The sequence below is a fragment of the Puma concolor genome, chromosome A1 (genome assembly GCF_028749965.1).
Source record: "Puma concolor isolate L17-30 chromosome A1, mPumCon1.1.hap2, whole genome shotgun sequence".
NCBI classification, from domain to species: domain Eukaryota; kingdom Metazoa; phylum Chordata; class Mammalia; order Carnivora; family Felidae; genus Puma; species Puma concolor.
In genome coordinates, this window is record NC_141667.1 from 237,757,973 (window position 1) to 237,774,732 (window position 16,760).

Sequence of the window (16,760 nt, forward strand, 5' to 3'; positions counted from 1 at the left end):
ACAGGCTCCCTTAATAAAAAAGAAAGAAAGAAAGAAAGAAATGGGGAGAGAACAGGAACAGACATTTCTCCAAAGAAGACAGACAGATGGCCAACAGATACATGAAAAGACACTCAGTATGACCCATCATCAGAGAAATGCAAATCGAAACCACAATGAGATATCACCTCACACCTGTCAGAATGGCAAAAATAAAAAAAACATAAGAAACAAGTATTTGTGAGGATGTGGAGGAAAAGGAATGCTTGTGCATTGTTGGTGGGAATGCAAACTGGTGCAGCCACTGTGGAAAACACTACAAGGTTCCTCAAAAAATTGAAAATAGAACTCCCATATGATCCAGTAATCACACTACTGGATATTTACCCATGGAATACAAAAACATTAATTTGGAAGGATATATACACCCCTATGCTTATTGCAGCATTATTTACAGTAGCCAAATTTTGGAAGCAGCCCAAGTGCCCATTGTTAGATGAATGGATAAAGAAGATGTGATGTATATAAAAGGAATATTACTTAGCCATAAAAAAGAATGAAATCTTGCCATTTGCAACAACATGGATGGATCTAGAGCAGAGTGCTGAGTGAAACAAGTTAGAGAAAGACAAATATCACTTGATTTCATGCATGTGGAATTTACGAAGCAAAACAAATGAACAAGGGGGAAAAAAAAGAGAAACCAAAAAACAGACTTTTAACTATAGAGGACAAACTAATGGTTGCCAGAGGGGAGGTGCGGGGGGAGGGGGGTGAAATACGTGATGGGCATGTATTCATGGGAAATACATGATAAGAGCACACTTATGATGAGCACTGAGTAATGTATAGAATTGTTGAATCCGTGTATTGTACCCCTGAAACTAATATAACACTGTGTGTTAACTACCCTGGAATTAAAAAAAAAAAAATCATATAGATGTTTTAAATTTTAATTTTAATCTGATTTGTTGATAGTGTATGGCAATGAAACTGTTAATTGTATATTGATCCAGGGTACTCAACCTTCCTAAACTTACTGATTAGTTCTAATAGTCTTTAGTTTTGTAGAATACACCAGATTCTCTAAATAAGAGATCATGTTATGTATAAACAAAGCTTGTTTTATCTTTTCCTTTGCATAAAAAATGTTTCAAATTGTGCATGCATATACAGTGAATCCCGGATTATTCCATAATTTTAATAAATGACATCACGTGTCTGTTTATTATTTCTTACCATTCCTAATATGCCTTCACTTATTCCACGTACGTTTCTAGTTGTTTATTTTATTACTATTTTTTTTTTTTTTTGAGAGAGAGAGCCCGCGTGCGTGGACACTAGCAGGGGAGGGGCAGAAAGAGAGGGAGAAAGAGAATCCCAAGCAGGCTCCGTGTTGCCAGCACTGAGCCCGAGGCAGGCTCGATCCCACAACCAGGAGATTATGACCTGGGCTGAAATCAAGAGTCGACACTTAACCGACTGAGCCACCCAGGTGCCCCTGTACTTATTGTTTCTTTAGTAGGTGCTTCCTTAGTGAGCACCAAACCTTTGTGTTCTGGTAGTCTGAACATCTAATTTCCTTTGACGGATTTTTCATATTTAGTCTCTGATTCTGTGGTGTTTTGTTCTGTTTAACTTCCTAGAAGTTAATGTCCATTACTGAGGCACATTGTTGTAAGAGGGTGGGGTCTGGAGGTCAACTGTCTGATTTCACATTCCAGCTATGTGTCTTCCTGGGTAAGTTTCCAACCTCCCTGGTGAGGCCTTGGTTTCCTCATCTGTAAAGTGGGAACATCAGCAGTTCCCACCCCATAGGGTTTATGCCGAGAATCAAAGGAGTAAAAACATGTAAAATGCTTAAAACAGAACCTGGCACATAGTAAGTATTAAATGGACATTACCAGACGTCACTGTTTTTTCTACCCTTATAGTTTTTAATAGTACTAAGCATTACATATGCAATGCTTGACTAACTCAGTTGCTATACGTGGCCCGGCGTGAGGGCAGCAGAGAGAAGAGAAGGGTGTGTTGCTGGAGAGTCATGATTCAGCTCTTGGGGAAGACCTAGTTTTGAAAGGTTGGTGAACCTGTCAGAAACAGCCAGCACAGGCGGAGAGCAGAGCCTGCCATCCAAAGGCGCAGGTGACGCTGCGGGACTCTGCGGAGGATGCGGTTAGGACTCCGCTGCCTCTGAGCCTCTCCCTGCCCCTGTCCTGGAGAAAGTTACAGGTCTTGAAACAGTTTTGTCTCTTCCCCCGGGTTCAGGGCCTAGTGTCGGTTCTCTGCGTTCCTTCTCACTTTTACATCTTAAATTGTAATATTTTCATTGCTAACTTTTCCGAATTTCCACACACGCTGTAGTTGAATGTGATAAAGGCGATGTGCAAATCAAAGGACCATCCTGAATATGTGTGTGAGAAGAAAAATCTGTATTACATCTGTTCTCATGTCTAATCATGTTCTCTGAGTTGAGACTGGGGCATCCTCCCTAGACATTGTCCTCAATCTGATTTTATTCCATCTGCATTGTTTCCTCCACAAGCATGAAATCAACAATAGAAGAAACATTCCAGTGCGTTACAAACACGTCAGCCCGTTGGCAAATGAGCCTGGATGCTAGACCAGCCGTGTGGATTTCCAGACAGGCTCTTGTGTGGTCCTGGAGCCTCTGATGTGGGAGCCACACCGTCCACCTACTGTCCTGTCTTTGGGCTGCATGGCCCGCCTCACCAGCTTCTCCCTCGCTGCCACCCGCACAATCCTCACCTTCCATTTCATTGCCTTCATTTATGGATGCAACTTGTTCTTGTCGTGTAGGCAAGGAGGAAATCATAGAGCAAGTAGTCTGTTAGTGTGGGGCAGGAAAGTGAAGAAGCTGACAGTTTAGGACCAACCATAAAGTAAGCTCTTTAGACGAAGAAACCCACAAAGGCAGCCAAGACCACTTTCAACAGAAGGTTTTTGGTGGAGGGAACGCGCCACAGAAAGTGGCAAAAAAGAGCGTGGGCATTTTCTGTAAAAGAAATCGCAGACACCCTCCACATTGTGGGTCTGCAATTCTATTTGTGTTTTATGTCACGTAGAAAGAACACATACTTCCTGGGGATCTGTGGAGGAGAATGGGGTCTAAGAAAAAGAGATCATTTTGAACTATTTGTGGGGATTGATGCCCACTAAACATGTCTGGGAAGTGGCCTAGTGGAAGAAGGTGTGGTGGAAAGAGGGTGGTGTTTGGAATTTCTCCCTTGGGGTTTGAATCCCGGCCCAGCCACTTCTACCTGTGTGATCTGGAAGCCAATAAGGAAATAAATGTCTGCTATTAATCAAGCAAGTTCAATTTTATGAGGACATTTGCATATGTTCTCACTTGATGTTCACAACGCTAGGTGGTGGATCCTCTTGTTATCCCTATTCTTCTGAGGCTAACACGATACCAAGTGTTAATGAGGGCGGCGGAGCACCCAGAAGTCTGTTCTGTCACTCGTGGGAATGTAAACTGATACAACCACTTTGAAAAAATGTTTGGGGGCACCTGGGTGGTTCGGTCAGTTGAGCGTCCCGCTTCAGTTCAGGTCACGATCTCACGGTTCATGAGTTCCACCCCCACATTGAGCTCACTGCTGCCAGCATGGAGCCAATCTTGGATATTCTCCCCCCCTCTCTCTCTGTCCCTCCCCTGTTTATGCTCTCTAAAAAGTAATTAAACCTGGGGCACTTGGGTGGCTCCGTCGGTTGGGGGTCCAACTTCAGCTCAGATCATGATCTTGGCGGCTTGTGGGTTTGAGCCCCGCATCAGGCTCTGTGCTGACAGCTCAGAGCCTGGAGCCTGCTGCAGATTGTCTGCATCTCTGTCTCTGTCTCCCTCAAAAATAAATAAATGTCAAAAAATTTTTTTTAATAAATAAATAAATATGTAGGGTTGCCTGGGTGGCCCAGTCGGTTGAGTGTCCGACTTCAGCTCAGGTCATGATCTCACTGTCTGTGAGTTCGAGCCCCGTATCGGGCTCTGTGCTGACAGCTCGGAGCCTGGAGCCTGCTTCCCATTCTGTGTCTCCCTCTCTCTCTCTGCACCTCCCCCACTCATGCTCTGTCTCTCTCTCTCTCAAAAATAAAATAAAAACATTAAAGAAAATAAATACGTAAACCTTTAAAAATATTTGGCAGTATGAAACAAGGTAAACACATGTAAACTCTGTGACCTAGCAATTCCACTCCTGGGTATAATTTTTTTTTTCTAGTACAGGCACATTCAACAATGTTCCTGGAAGCGTACTAACCAACAACAGCAACAACCTAATTGTTCACCACGAACAGGACTTCGTATGTTCAAACAGTGGGATACTACACAGCAATAGAAAAGAATGAACTACTGTTACATGGACCGTGGATGAAGCTCACAGGCACAGTGTTAAGAAAAGAAATCAGACACAAAAGAATACATACTGCATGATCCCACTTATATGACGTTCAAAAACAAACAGAAGTAACTTATGGTGATGGTGGTTAGAATCATCTCTGTCCTTGGGGTAGTGGGCATTGCTAACGGGGAGGGCACATGAGGTGCTAGAGATATACTGTCTTTTGATCAGCCTTGTGGTTACACTGATACTGCAATCGTTTTCTGTGATATGAAAACAAATCACCACCAACTTAAGTGGGTTAAAACAACACATAGGTATTTTCTCTCAGTTTCCATGGATCAAAAGTCTGGGCACAGCTCAGATGGGTCCTTGGCTCTGAGTTGCAATCAAGGTGTGGCTGGGCTGTGTTGTGATCTAGAAGCTTGAGTGGGGAAGAACTTGCTCCCAAGCTCGTTCAAGTTGTTGGCAGAACTTAACTTCCATGCAACAGTATGACAGACAGCCCCAGCTTTTGTATGGCGATCAGCCGGAGAATGCCTGCCCCCACCCAGGTCCTAGAGGTTGCTCACAGTTCCTTGCCACATGGGCCTCTCCAACGGGGCCACTTTGCTTCACCAAGCCAACAATGAGTGTCTGTTAGAATGGGGTCTTTATATAATAAAATATCCTATCACTCGTGCCATATATTCCATTGGTTGGGTGGAAATCGCAGATTCTGTCTGTAGCGGTAGAGTGACTTACATAAAGACAGAAACATCAAGAGGCCAGGCATCATGGTGGGTCATCTTGGGGTCTGTCCAACACACACACACACACACACACACACACCCAGCTATACATGTAAGATTTATGTACTGTACCATATCTAAGTTATACCTCGATTTTTAAATATTTAAGGCTAAGAGATATAAAGTAACTTGCTCTAAGTCACTTGGTTACTAAGTGGCAGGGGTGGGGTCCAAATTCAGTTGTCTTCTACCAAACCTGTGCTCTCACCCTGAAGACTGAATGAAAAGACGTAGGTAGAGATCGAAGTCTACTCTGATGCAGAGACCGGCGGCTCTCACAGTGATGGTGAGACATTTCCATTTTATTACTTGTAAACATTTCCAGTTTAATTCTGCAAAGTGTTCAGGGGGCAGTTTGTATGTCTCCAGCAATACAGTAAGTCCAAGCAGGTGCCGGAACCCTGGAGTCTAATTGACTTTGGTCAGTGGATGCCTTTACTGCCATTTTCTTAAACTCTAGGAGTATGATTCTCTTATCATAGTTCCTTTCCCTGGCACATCCATTTATTCATTTTCCCTCACTACCCAGATCTAGAGACTTACTGTGAATATTCCTCAGTTAATATTCTGGTCTGGAAAGCAGCCCTCTGTTAACATTTACTATAACTGTCTCCTTAACCTGCTCCTCATTATTCACAGTCTACTTCTAAGTGAACAGTGAATCATCTTGTTCTCTCTCATTTGTTCTCCTTTACTTTTGAAGTTGGTGGGGGGAAGAAAAAAGAATTAACTTGGGTTTTAAGCTGGAAGTGTTTGGTCAGAGCTGAAATTCAAAACTGGTCACATGATTCATCTCAAAATTATAGTTGTGGGCTATGGTGGTTATTAGGAGTTTGCTTAGAATTTTGGAGTTGAAAAGAATTATTGTTTTAATAGGACTTATAAAAATGAGCCAAAAAGAATTGGATGCCTGCCTAGACTGTCAGAACCCTGAATTTAGAAACTAGTTTTTTAAAAAAATTTTCATTCTTTATGTTTCTAATATGCTTTAAAGCATATACTAACATCTAAAGTGTATTATTATTATTATTATTATTATTATTATTACACTGTTGAAGACCGAGTACTTACTATGTACCTAGTAATGTGGGAGATCCCAAAGGAAATAAATAAAGTAAAAGAAAAAAAATGTCTGCCCTTAAGGAGGTCATAATGTCTTTGATCAGTGCTGAAACACATTTGTGTCTGAAGTCTTAGGGTAATTAATGTTCGCCAAGGCTAAATACTGTATGACTCCAACTATATGACATTTTAGAAGAGGCGAAACTGTGGAGATGGTGGAGAGAGCAGTTAGAAGGGAGGAATGAACATGTGGAACACAGGGGATGTTTAGGGCTGTGAAACTATTCTGGGTGAAACTGTGGTTCTGCCTTATTAAAACCCACAGAAGTGTTGAATTGGAAGAGTGAACCCTGCCATTAACTATGGACTTCAGTTAATAACAATGTGTCAATATGGGCTCATCAATTGTAAGAAACGTAGCACACTGATACCACATGTTTATTAACAAGGAGAGAAACCGTTCCCGGTTAGAATAAGGAGGTATGTGGGGACTCTCTGAACTTTCTGTTTAATTTTTCTATACACCAAAACCTGCTCTAAAAAAGACTATTAATTAAAAAATTATATATATAAATACACACACACACACACACACACACACACACACACTGCCTCAGGGCGCTCATAATGTCTTTGGTTAGCACTAAAACAGAAGTGTGTCTAAGGTCTTAGGGTCCCACAGAATGGAAAGTAACAAACCCCACCTAGGGAAGTCAGGGAAGACTTCAAAGACGTGAACTTGAGGTGAGCCTTGAGCAAGACTCTGGAGGTCACCAGGCAGGTCTGGGTTTGCCTCTGTGTGTACTCTTAGCAGCCGTTCATATTACATACTCTCTGTAGGTCTGGTGGTTCTAAAGTCTTCGCAGAGATCTGTCTCATGTGATCCCTACCATGACAGGGCACGCATTATTATTTCTACATTACGGATGAAGAAACTGAGGTTCAGGAGAGCTTACCCAAGGCCACCCAGCTAGTGAAAGGTGAAAGGGGGCGCAATGGCAGCTGCCTGCCTCCGCAGCCAGGGTCCCATCGCCAAGGTAGAGATCGCATCGCGTAGAAGATCAAGGGCGCGCTGTGACACAATGAAGGGGCCAGAGCGATGAAGCAAACATTGACAGAGGAGGGGCTCAATCATGGCAATGTAATAAGACGGGATTTCAGGAGTTGCTTGACTGAGGCGGAGAGAGAGGCTGCGTTTGTGGAGAACTGCTCTTGGAAACTGTCCTCCTCAGTCGAGTCAACATACACCCCGGAAATCCAGATTCACGGTTGGGAGAGGGGCAGAGGGGTCTTGAAGAGCTTTCAGAACCACGTGGGAGTCGGGCTGTTGCAGACAGCCACTCACCCCTCACGCTAATGGCTTTGTGCAGATTCTGGTTGGCCAATAAGGAAGATGGGGACATGGTTTTACTGCCCTCCTCTTTACTGCCCCTCCTCTCTTCCTTAAGGCCACCTGGCCCATCATATTTTCTCCAGATCCTTCGGATTTCCTCCAGCATCCTTTTGGCTGAGCACACAGAGAGGGCACCCTAGACCGATGCTGGAGCCGGCCCCTGGGCAAAGAATAGGGAAAATGCCTTTCTTTCTCTGTCCGAATCAGTTGGGCACTCCTTACCCTCCCCCAAATAGGTACTTATGTGCCCAAATAATGTGACAAATACCAAACATCATTCTTTTTTTCTTTAATTTTTTATTAAGGTTTATTTATTTTTGAGAGAGAGAGACAGAGAGACAGAGAGACAGAGCATGAGTGGAGAAGGGGCAGAGAGAGAGGGAGACACAGAATCCAAAGCAGGTTCCAGGCTCTGAGCTGTCAGCACAGAGCCCGACGTGGGACTCGAACTCACGAACCACGAGATCATGGCCCGAGCCAAAGTCAGACGCTTAACTAAGCCACCCAGGCGCCCCTACCAAAGATTATTCTGTCATCCCAGAAAGCTTAAATTAGAGAGACGTCTGCTCTGATAAACTGTAAAATTAACGACAGCAAATCTTTCTTATCCATTCTGACCAATGATGACAGCCACCATTTTATTTGCATTTTACCATGTGCCAGAAAGTAAGCTAGGACTTTACATATATTATCACACTTGATCTTTACCAGAGTGTGCCACAGAGAAGGAGAAGGTCACAGAGAGGTTAGACAATTTTCTCAAAGCTGCAGCGCTGGGGTAGAAGAGGCCAATGCTCTTTCAGGCTTTATCTTCCACCCCAGGGACAACTGTGGGCCAGCCGAGCCCCTTTCCTTCCCTTTCTGCCTTCACAACCAATTAAGAAACAAGATGCAGGAGACTGACAGATGAGGACAAAAATGTCAGTGATGTTCCTGATAAAGTCTGGTAGAGACTGTGACTTTGGGTCTGTGCGAAGAGTCCTTACTAATATTATCTGCATGTTCTTCCTGCCCCCCCCCCCCCGCCCCCACCGCCTTGAAGTCAGATGACAACCATCAGGTATCCTGTCCAGGTGACAGTCTGGCTCTGGAGTAGTCTGGGTGGAGAGGTTCGAAAAGAGTGAATCCTGTGCTTTTAATAAATTATTAATAAATTAGGTGGACCAATGGATTTCTCCCACCTCTTGGGCAGTAGAGGGTGGGGCCCGAGGCCAGAGGGTTACTTTTTGGAAGAACCTTAAAGAAAAAGTATCTAAAACAAGGAGAAAGGAGTTTCCTTTCTGTATTAGTCAGCTTGGCCGCCATGACAAAAGACCACACTGGGCGGCTTAAACAACAGGAATTTATGTTTTACGTTTCTGGAGGCTGGGAGGTCCAAGATAAGCCACCAGATTTGGTGTCTGCTGAGCCCCCACTTCCTGGCTTGCAGCTGGCCACCTTCTTGCTGTGTCCTCCCAAGGGAGAGGCAGAAGGAGAAGGTAAGACCCAGAATTCTCTTCTTATTAAGGCACTAACCCCATCATGGGGCCCCTCCTTCATAACTTCGTCTAAACCCTCTCTCCTGCCAAAGGTCCTACCTCCTCAACCCATCTTACTGGGAATGGGGGCTCCAACATATGAGACTACAGGGGGAGGCGTGGGGGAGATGGACAGGGGATAAACATTCAGTCTGGAACACTTTCCTCCCTTATCCCTTCTCCTGAAAAACCCCCTGAGGAGCGGGGACTGTCAGGGGACCGAAGACAGTAATTCTTCTTCAGAACCCTGGACGAAGCCTCAATACAGCCACCTTCACAGAGTTTAAAAGCAGCAGCATGAAACCAAACCTGGCCCCATCATTTTTTACTGGCTGGGGGACCTACCATAAGCACTGCATTCGCCTTCTCTGAACTTTGTTTTCCCATCTATAAAACAAGAATGATAATAGCACCTTGGGGGCTGCTTTGAGGCTTTAAGGAGATATTGAATGTAAACGACACAGCATATTGAGCGCTCAAGAAATATTAACAGAAACACACATTATACTCTTAGAGATGTAATTATGTGGGGGAAAAAAGTGCACCTTAAACTTGGTGGAAAATGGTACTTTCTGTCCCTGGACATTATCCTGCAGAACGCACCAGTGACGTTACCATGAATCTTTGGTCAAAGCTATGGATTGGCTACTGTTAGAATTTAAGCGGCTAGTCTGGTCCAAGGAGATCACAGAGAGGAAAACAATTCAAAGAAACCTTGGGACTTGGTCTTTTGTGGGGAGGGTAGAAGGCAGATGTCAGCTTTGTTTGCAGGGTGGTGAGTGATGGCTGGTCCTGCAGGCCGAGAGAAAGGTCACTGGAGGAGATTTAAACCTTTTTACTCAGAAGCCACACTGACATTCCCCGTGCAGTGATGGAAGCTGAAGGAAGCTGAGAGATCGCTGGTCCAAATCTCTCATTTAACCAGTTAGAAAAATGAGATGCAGAGAGAAGTTTGGTGATTTATCCACTTAATGCTTCTAGCTAGTGATGGTCAAGGGCCCAATCCCCACTCCATGTCACATGGATGAGGTTTCTCTTGAAACATCCTGCCTTGCTCCAATAGGTTAGTATCTTTTACATCCAGGAGCTCAAGACTCTCATTAAAACACTAAAAAATGTATGTTTTAAAGGACAGGAACTCATAAATATCAAGCACCTGTACGTGCTAAGATACCAGGATTCTTCTATGGGCTAAAGTTGGGTATTTTCCAACCAATCCAGAGAGTGAGCTTTCTTCCCTTTTCCCTGAGAAGGAAACTGAAACTCAGGCAAAAGGCTTGCCTACGATCCCAGGTATCAGGACAGCAGATACCTCGAACTCTGCAGAGATCCAAGTATCCGGGGGCCAGGGACTATTTCCCCCAAGAACGTGGTTTCGAGTATAATGTTTTTCTCCACTAGAAAAAGTGTCGCGTGTAAATATTAATAGTGATTTCCAAGCAGGCAGAAGTGATTGTTTGAGACCCAGATTTTTTATAAAGAAAAATAAAAATGTTCTCCCCAGGTTTGTGCTAATTCTAAAGAGATCATTAAAAAAAGTTCACCCTTGAGATTCTTTTTTTTTTTAATACTAAAATAGATGTAATTTTTAACACTCGTAAGGGCTTCAGGCAGATTTTTTAAAGTTATGCAAAAGAGAAATAAGTGGGATATTTGATATTAGCCTCTCATGCTGTCTCTAAAATTTTCCACAGTTTATTTATGTAATATTTTTTTCTGCCTTAAAAATATGTGCTCATTGCTGAAAATTTGGGGATTTCAATAAAGTTTCAAACAAAAAATTTAAAATTTGTCCACATTTCCACCACTCAGAGTTAATTGCCATTAATATTTTGGTGTGTGTGCTTTAATTAATAGACTTTTTTAGAGCAGTTTGAGTGGAAAGTTCTCATATACTCCCCCCCAACTTCTCCTACCATTGACATCTTACATCAGTGTGGTACATCTCTTACAACTGATGAGTCGATATTTATACGTTACGAGGAACGAGTTTACATTTGAGTTCACTCTTGGTGTGGGTTTTGACAAATGTATATGACATGTATCCACCATTTGATATTACAATTTTTTTCACTATTTAAAAGAGTATAAAGTTAATTTTGACTCTTCATTCGGTAATTTCATCATTTTATGTTTTTTTTTTTTTTTTTAAATTAATGTTTATTTATCCTTGAGAGAGACAGAGACAGAATGTGAGCGGGTTAGGGGCAGAGAGAGAGAGGGAGACACAGAATCCGAAGCAGGCTCCAGGCTCCGAGCCATCAGCACAGAGCCCTAGGCGGGGCTGGAACTCAGGAGCTCTGAGATCATGACCTGAGCCGAAGTCTCATGACTGAGCCACCTGGGTGCCCCCATTTTATGTCCTTAGTTTAAAAGTAGTTGTTATTGTTCCTTGATGACAGAAGTAATCCATGTTTACAGTAGTGCTGGCGCATAGTAACCATTCAAATGAATCACCTAAAAACTGGCAGCTTTCGAAAGGGTATGTTTACTTTATAAGTTTCATCAGTTGCATGTAAACATTCACAGACTATTTGGGGTCCTCATCCTAGCACAGGAGGGTTTGCTTCGCCTCTGTGGTTTTCATGCGAATTAATGATTAGCCCGTGAGCCACACAGAAAAAGGTGGTCGTGCTTTGAGTGGGTTCACTGAACGGCACACATAAGACTTGTAGTTCCTGGGGAAAAGGGTAGGTTTAAAAATCCTCACCTAGTGTTTCCCTTGCTCGGAAATGCGCGCAGCCACGGTGCCTTCGCTCCACGCCCAGGCAGAGGTGGGGCGAGTGGACGGGAGGGGGGGGGGCGGTTGCCCCGGCGACGCGGCGGCTCCTCCCGCCCTGGGCGAGGCTGGGGGGGCTGGGGTAGTGATATGGGGGCGTCGCTGGGGGTGGTAGGAAAGGAGCCGGGCTGGGGGTGTAGCTGAGAGGAAGAAAAGCTGGGGTGGGGGAGAAGTGTAGGAGGGCCGAAGCAGGGGTAGGGGGTGATCCTGATGGGGGATGGGGGATGCTGTTGGGGGGTTGGGAATGGCCGGGAGGATGGTGGGGACAGCCGGGCTGTAGGCAACTGCGGCCTTGGGGGGGGGGTCGCTGGGCGGGGGGCGTGGCCTGAGAGGGTGGCGGAGGGAGAGCCTGGTCGGGGCCGTGGCCTGAGTGGACAGAGACCCGCGCTGGGGGCGTGGTCAGGGCCGGTCGGGGGCGTGGCTTGGGTTGGAGGGCTGGCCCGTCCGCGGGCGTCGAGGGAGAGCTGGGCTGGGGGCGTGGCCCGGGGAGCCTGGAGGCTGCGGCGCCGGCGGGATTCAGCAGCGCGCTTTCTCCCGGGGCAGCCCCGCCCGCCGCCAGCCCGGAGTCAGCGCACGGGTGCAGAGGCTCCCGGGGAGCCCGGCGTGCTCGGAGCTCGGCGGGACCGGGACCGGGACCGGCCCCGTGTTCGCAGGGACGTGTTGGATCCGCTGGCTTTGGAGGCTCCGCCGAGCGGGGCCCACGCGAGGTGAGGCTGCACCCGGGCGTGCGGCTCTGCGGGGTGGGCGCGGGGCCGGCGTCCAGGGCTGTTAGCTGGGAGCCCCGGGAGAGGAATTAGCCCCAGGCGATGGCTTTCGTAGTCCGGGGACGCCCCGCTCAGTCCTCCTGGCCGCTCGTCGGGCCGCCCGCGCTGCCCACCTGTTGGTGCCCTGCGGCGGTTGCTCGGCGCTCCCCGGGCTCGCCAGCGGCGTGGCCCGGGGGAAGCGCGTGCCGGCGGTGCTCGTGGAAGAGGCCGGCTCCTGCACGACCCTTTCGGGGATTACCCTGAAACTTTACCTCGCCCTCCCGACTCGCTGGGCCTGGCCTGCGAGGTTGCGCGGGGCGCGCGGACAAAGGTTCGGGGAGCCTGGTGCGGCCGGTGTTCCCTCCCCGGCTCGGCTCCCTCCGGCAGGGTGACCGGTGCGGCGAGCGCCCGCCCGGGGCTGCTGCGGCCGGCGGCCCTGGAAGGGATGCGGTCGGAGAACTTGGTTTTGGAAGCGAGTTTCTCCCTGGGTCCCAGCTGGGGCTCATTTCAGGGGAAAGAGCGGTGGGACCCGGCGTCTGTCGTCTGTGGATCGGAGGGAGTTGCTGGCGTCGGTTTGGTTCCGTTCGTTGGTTGACGTGGTGAGGGAATTTGCATACCAGCCCCGGGAAGGTAGGAGCCGCCACTGCTGCCCGCGTCAGGGGGAACTCAGGTGACCTGTGCTGGCGGGCCACCCATCTGACTGTGCAAAGTTACAGAGCCTGAGCAAATCTCCCCTCCCTCCAAGTGCGAAAAAGCAAAGCAAACCAAACCAAAGCAAACAAGAACTCTCCGGGTTAGTTGCTTCCCAGCGTTGGATGATAATGTTAGAACAGTAATTTGAATTTACTTAGCATTTATGACCAGGGCTATCCAAAATCAAAATCAACCCCTCCCCCCCCCGTTTTCTCTGCACCCCACCTCGTTTTCTGTGTTGCCTGTTTTCTTCCCCATAACCCCCCTCCAAGAGTCCCAGTTCTTTGCTCTCCTTTGCCAACAGGCACAGAAATCTCACTCCCGTTTTGTATTTCCACCTTTCTTAACAAATGCACCTTTTTCCTTCACGTCCCCCAATTTGCAAACCTCCTCACTCCATTGTTCTCCTGGTGTCTGTTAATTATGCACTCCTCCCGCTGCTGAACCTTGTTCTCTGCCCCCACATCCTTTAGAGTTTTATGTGACTGTTTCTTATACATATTGTAATTTTCATCTACCTCCTTCGGCCCCCACATTTGCCATCATCTGTCCACCCAGTTTGATTATCCACTTTTTCATTTGTGCTACGCAGGCGTGGGCATCCTGATTCTGTATCGTGAGTTTCTCCCACATGGTGCTTTCTTGCTTTTTACAAACTACTTCTTTCTCCTTGACAGGTGCTTTTTGCCAGCACAGCCTGCTGTTGCCCTCACAGCACCCCTCGGTTCACTGTCTTTGGTTGTGATTCTTCTATGCCATCACCATCCATCGGTTCCTTTTCCTCTTTTCCAATCAGTCATCCGTTACCTTGCAGACTTCTTTATTTCAGACCCCTGAAGGGGTCAGGAGGTGGAGGTAGGGGACAGCTGTATCTCCCCAGGAGTGCTCTGGATTTCAGGATCTTCCTGTCTGCTCTAGTATCGTATACATAGTTCTAGAATTATGTTACCATTGATATCAATACGAATGTTAGGTAGCACTTACCAAAACACTTACCATGGGCCAGGCACCCTTTTGAGGGATTTACATGCAATAATAACTCACAAATCCTCCTCTCCTCCTTGGAATATAGGTATTATTACTGTCCCCATTTTACAGATGAGACCAGAGAGGCTGAGAGAAGTAACAGGCCCAGTTTCTCATGGCTACGTAGTGGTGGACCCCTCCTCACCAGGCGCTGAGCTTCCGTGTGGTAGGAACTTTTGAACTCAGACATGGGCTGGAATTTGGCTTTGGAAACCAGGTCATCATTTGCATGCTTTATTTAGTCTGCAATTGATAACAGTTGAGGGCAAACTATCTCTACCTGTAGAACAGTATATGGGGAAAACCTGATGCCTAATGCCCTTCAGCAAGACTGGGGACACTGACCAGGCTGACTGTCATTTCAAGCTCACTTTCAGCCTGCTTCCTTAAGAGAACACCCTGGCCCCCTTAGCTACAGGAACTCGAGGAGAAAGAAAAGACCATTGCCAACTGTCTCCTGTGCATTGAGAGTTCAATTCCACTTTGAGCTAGCTGGCCAGGCCTCTAGAGTCCCTGATAACCCAGTGATTTTAGGAGTCTTGTTTATTTCTAGTTCATTATATAACCTTAAAGCCTTGTTCAAATACTGTCTTGTTGGTCTTCACCTTCCTGAAAGTTGGAGGCAAATATTTTTTTGGTGATACTGAAGCAGAGTTGTAGGTAAAGTTTTATCCTCTGATGGCAGGAAGGGATCTGACATTCCACAGGTGAGGAAACTGGGACCCAGAGAGAAAGTGACGCGTCCAAGGGAAAGCAGCAAGACGGTAGAACTGGCTTTAGATCCCAGATCAGTTGACTTCGGGTCCAAGGCTCTCCATGCCTGGCCCTGCGGCTTGGTGGGTTGACCTCTCTGCTTGCTGCTGAAAACAATGAACCGTCTTTCCTCTTCCTTTCCTGAGCTAAGAGGCTTTGGAAAGATTCATTTAGAATGGAAATTGTCAGGGGTTCTCTCTCTCTCTCTCTCTCTCTCTCTCTCTCTCTCTCTCTCTCTCTGTGTGTGTGTGTGTGTGTGTGTGTGTGTGTGTGTGTGTGTTTTGTCTGAAAGCTAAACCCTTAAAAATGTTTGCTTTTGAGATACGTGATGGCATACGTGGGGTCATAAAATCAACGGAAGTTATCAATTCAGATGTCTTAGAAAGAAGTAATTTTGTTATTTTCAAAACACCAAGAGCGAACACCAAACGTACACTGCTTCCTAGAGGCGAGTCATATTATACACGGCAGTTTAAAGATCAGTAACTGTAATGTTTAATTGTATTTTCCATTTGCAGAGAGAAATGCATTAGGCACAAAGTGCTCACATGATTTCCTCCATCCTGCATCTCAAATGAAACAGAAGCGAAGGGGGAGAGCCTGTCGGGTTAGTTTCTGTTTTTGTATTGCCTCTGACAAGCCCACCCCCCCTTCTCTTGGACCAGGACTTACACCCATGCCCTCCTGATTCCGGGTCCTTCCTGTCCCTTTAATCCCTTCCCCCAGGAACCCTCAGGAAACCTGGAGGGTATTCTTTACCCATAATGCTCAACTCAGCTCATTCTGTATCCGTCCCTCTTGACAGAATTAAACCCTAATGCCCTAAGGTATACGCTGTATGTAATTAACTTCCCTCTGAGGCTTCTAGAATGAGAAGGGTGGTTAGGTCCCTCCTTGGGAGAATCCAGGGAATGGTCACTCAAATTGTTGTCTGTGTTCTGTGGTTCAGGTGAGGATCGTCACAGCTGAACAGCAAGTGAGGTTTTCCTGGTCCCCTTTCACAGTTGAGAGGATGGAGGTCAGGGACGTTGTCATGGCCAGAGCCCCATAGTAAGTGACCAGAGTGAGACCGGAGCACAGGGCTGCCTGGCCCAGGAAATCTGGGCGTCCGCTTCCCTTTGTCTGTCTGCCTGTGGCTTGTGACTCCCTCAGGCAGCACTGTTTCGCGGAGGCTTCTACAAAGTGATGGTTCCTGCTTGCTGAGTGCAGGTGCGGCACGAGGGTGGGGGGCCGGGGCTCACAGAAGTTCCAGGGCCTTCCGGAACTTCTCTTTCACGTCGGGTGAAGCACGCGGTGCTTTCTCACCGCCTGAGAGGGCACCGGGGAGCTGTGGCAGTGTCCGGAATGAAAAGACAATCGTGTATGTTTCTAATACAGGGCGGTGGCAGTTTGCCGTGGTCGGACGTCCACACTTGTGGACACAGGATGCCCCATCCTGTGGTCTTCATGTTCAAATGGCCCAGACGTAGGACTGTTACCTCATCTAATCAGGACCTCAAAGGACCTGATTTCTTGGTCAGGTACAGCCTCCACCGTTTCCCTGCAGTAGGACCACTCTGTGTCATTGTGGAAGAAATGAGAACTCAGCCTTGTAATTTCAGGGACCATGTGCCTGACTGAAAATATCTTCCACGCTCGCCTGCCAGCTCTGGACTGGAACGTT

The 16,760-nt window shown here is 46.8% G+C and overlaps 1 protein-coding gene across 2 annotated transcripts in view; it reads left to right on the forward strand.

Moving 5' to 3' along the window:
• Nucleotides 1-16,760, forward strand: part of SPATA13 (spermatogenesis associated 13) — a 346,879-nt gene that overhangs the window by 186,207 nt on the left and 143,912 nt on the right. Inside the window, exon 1 of one of the 2 annotated variants that reach the window (XM_086715136.1) lies at nucleotides 12,360-12,589. The exons of the other annotated variant lie outside the window; for it this stretch is intronic. The gene's annotated coding sequence lies outside the window, so the exon portion shown is untranslated. Of the gene's footprint in view, nucleotides 1-12,359; nucleotides 12,590-16,760 lie in introns of those variants that run through there. 2 annotated transcript variants of the gene reach the window in all.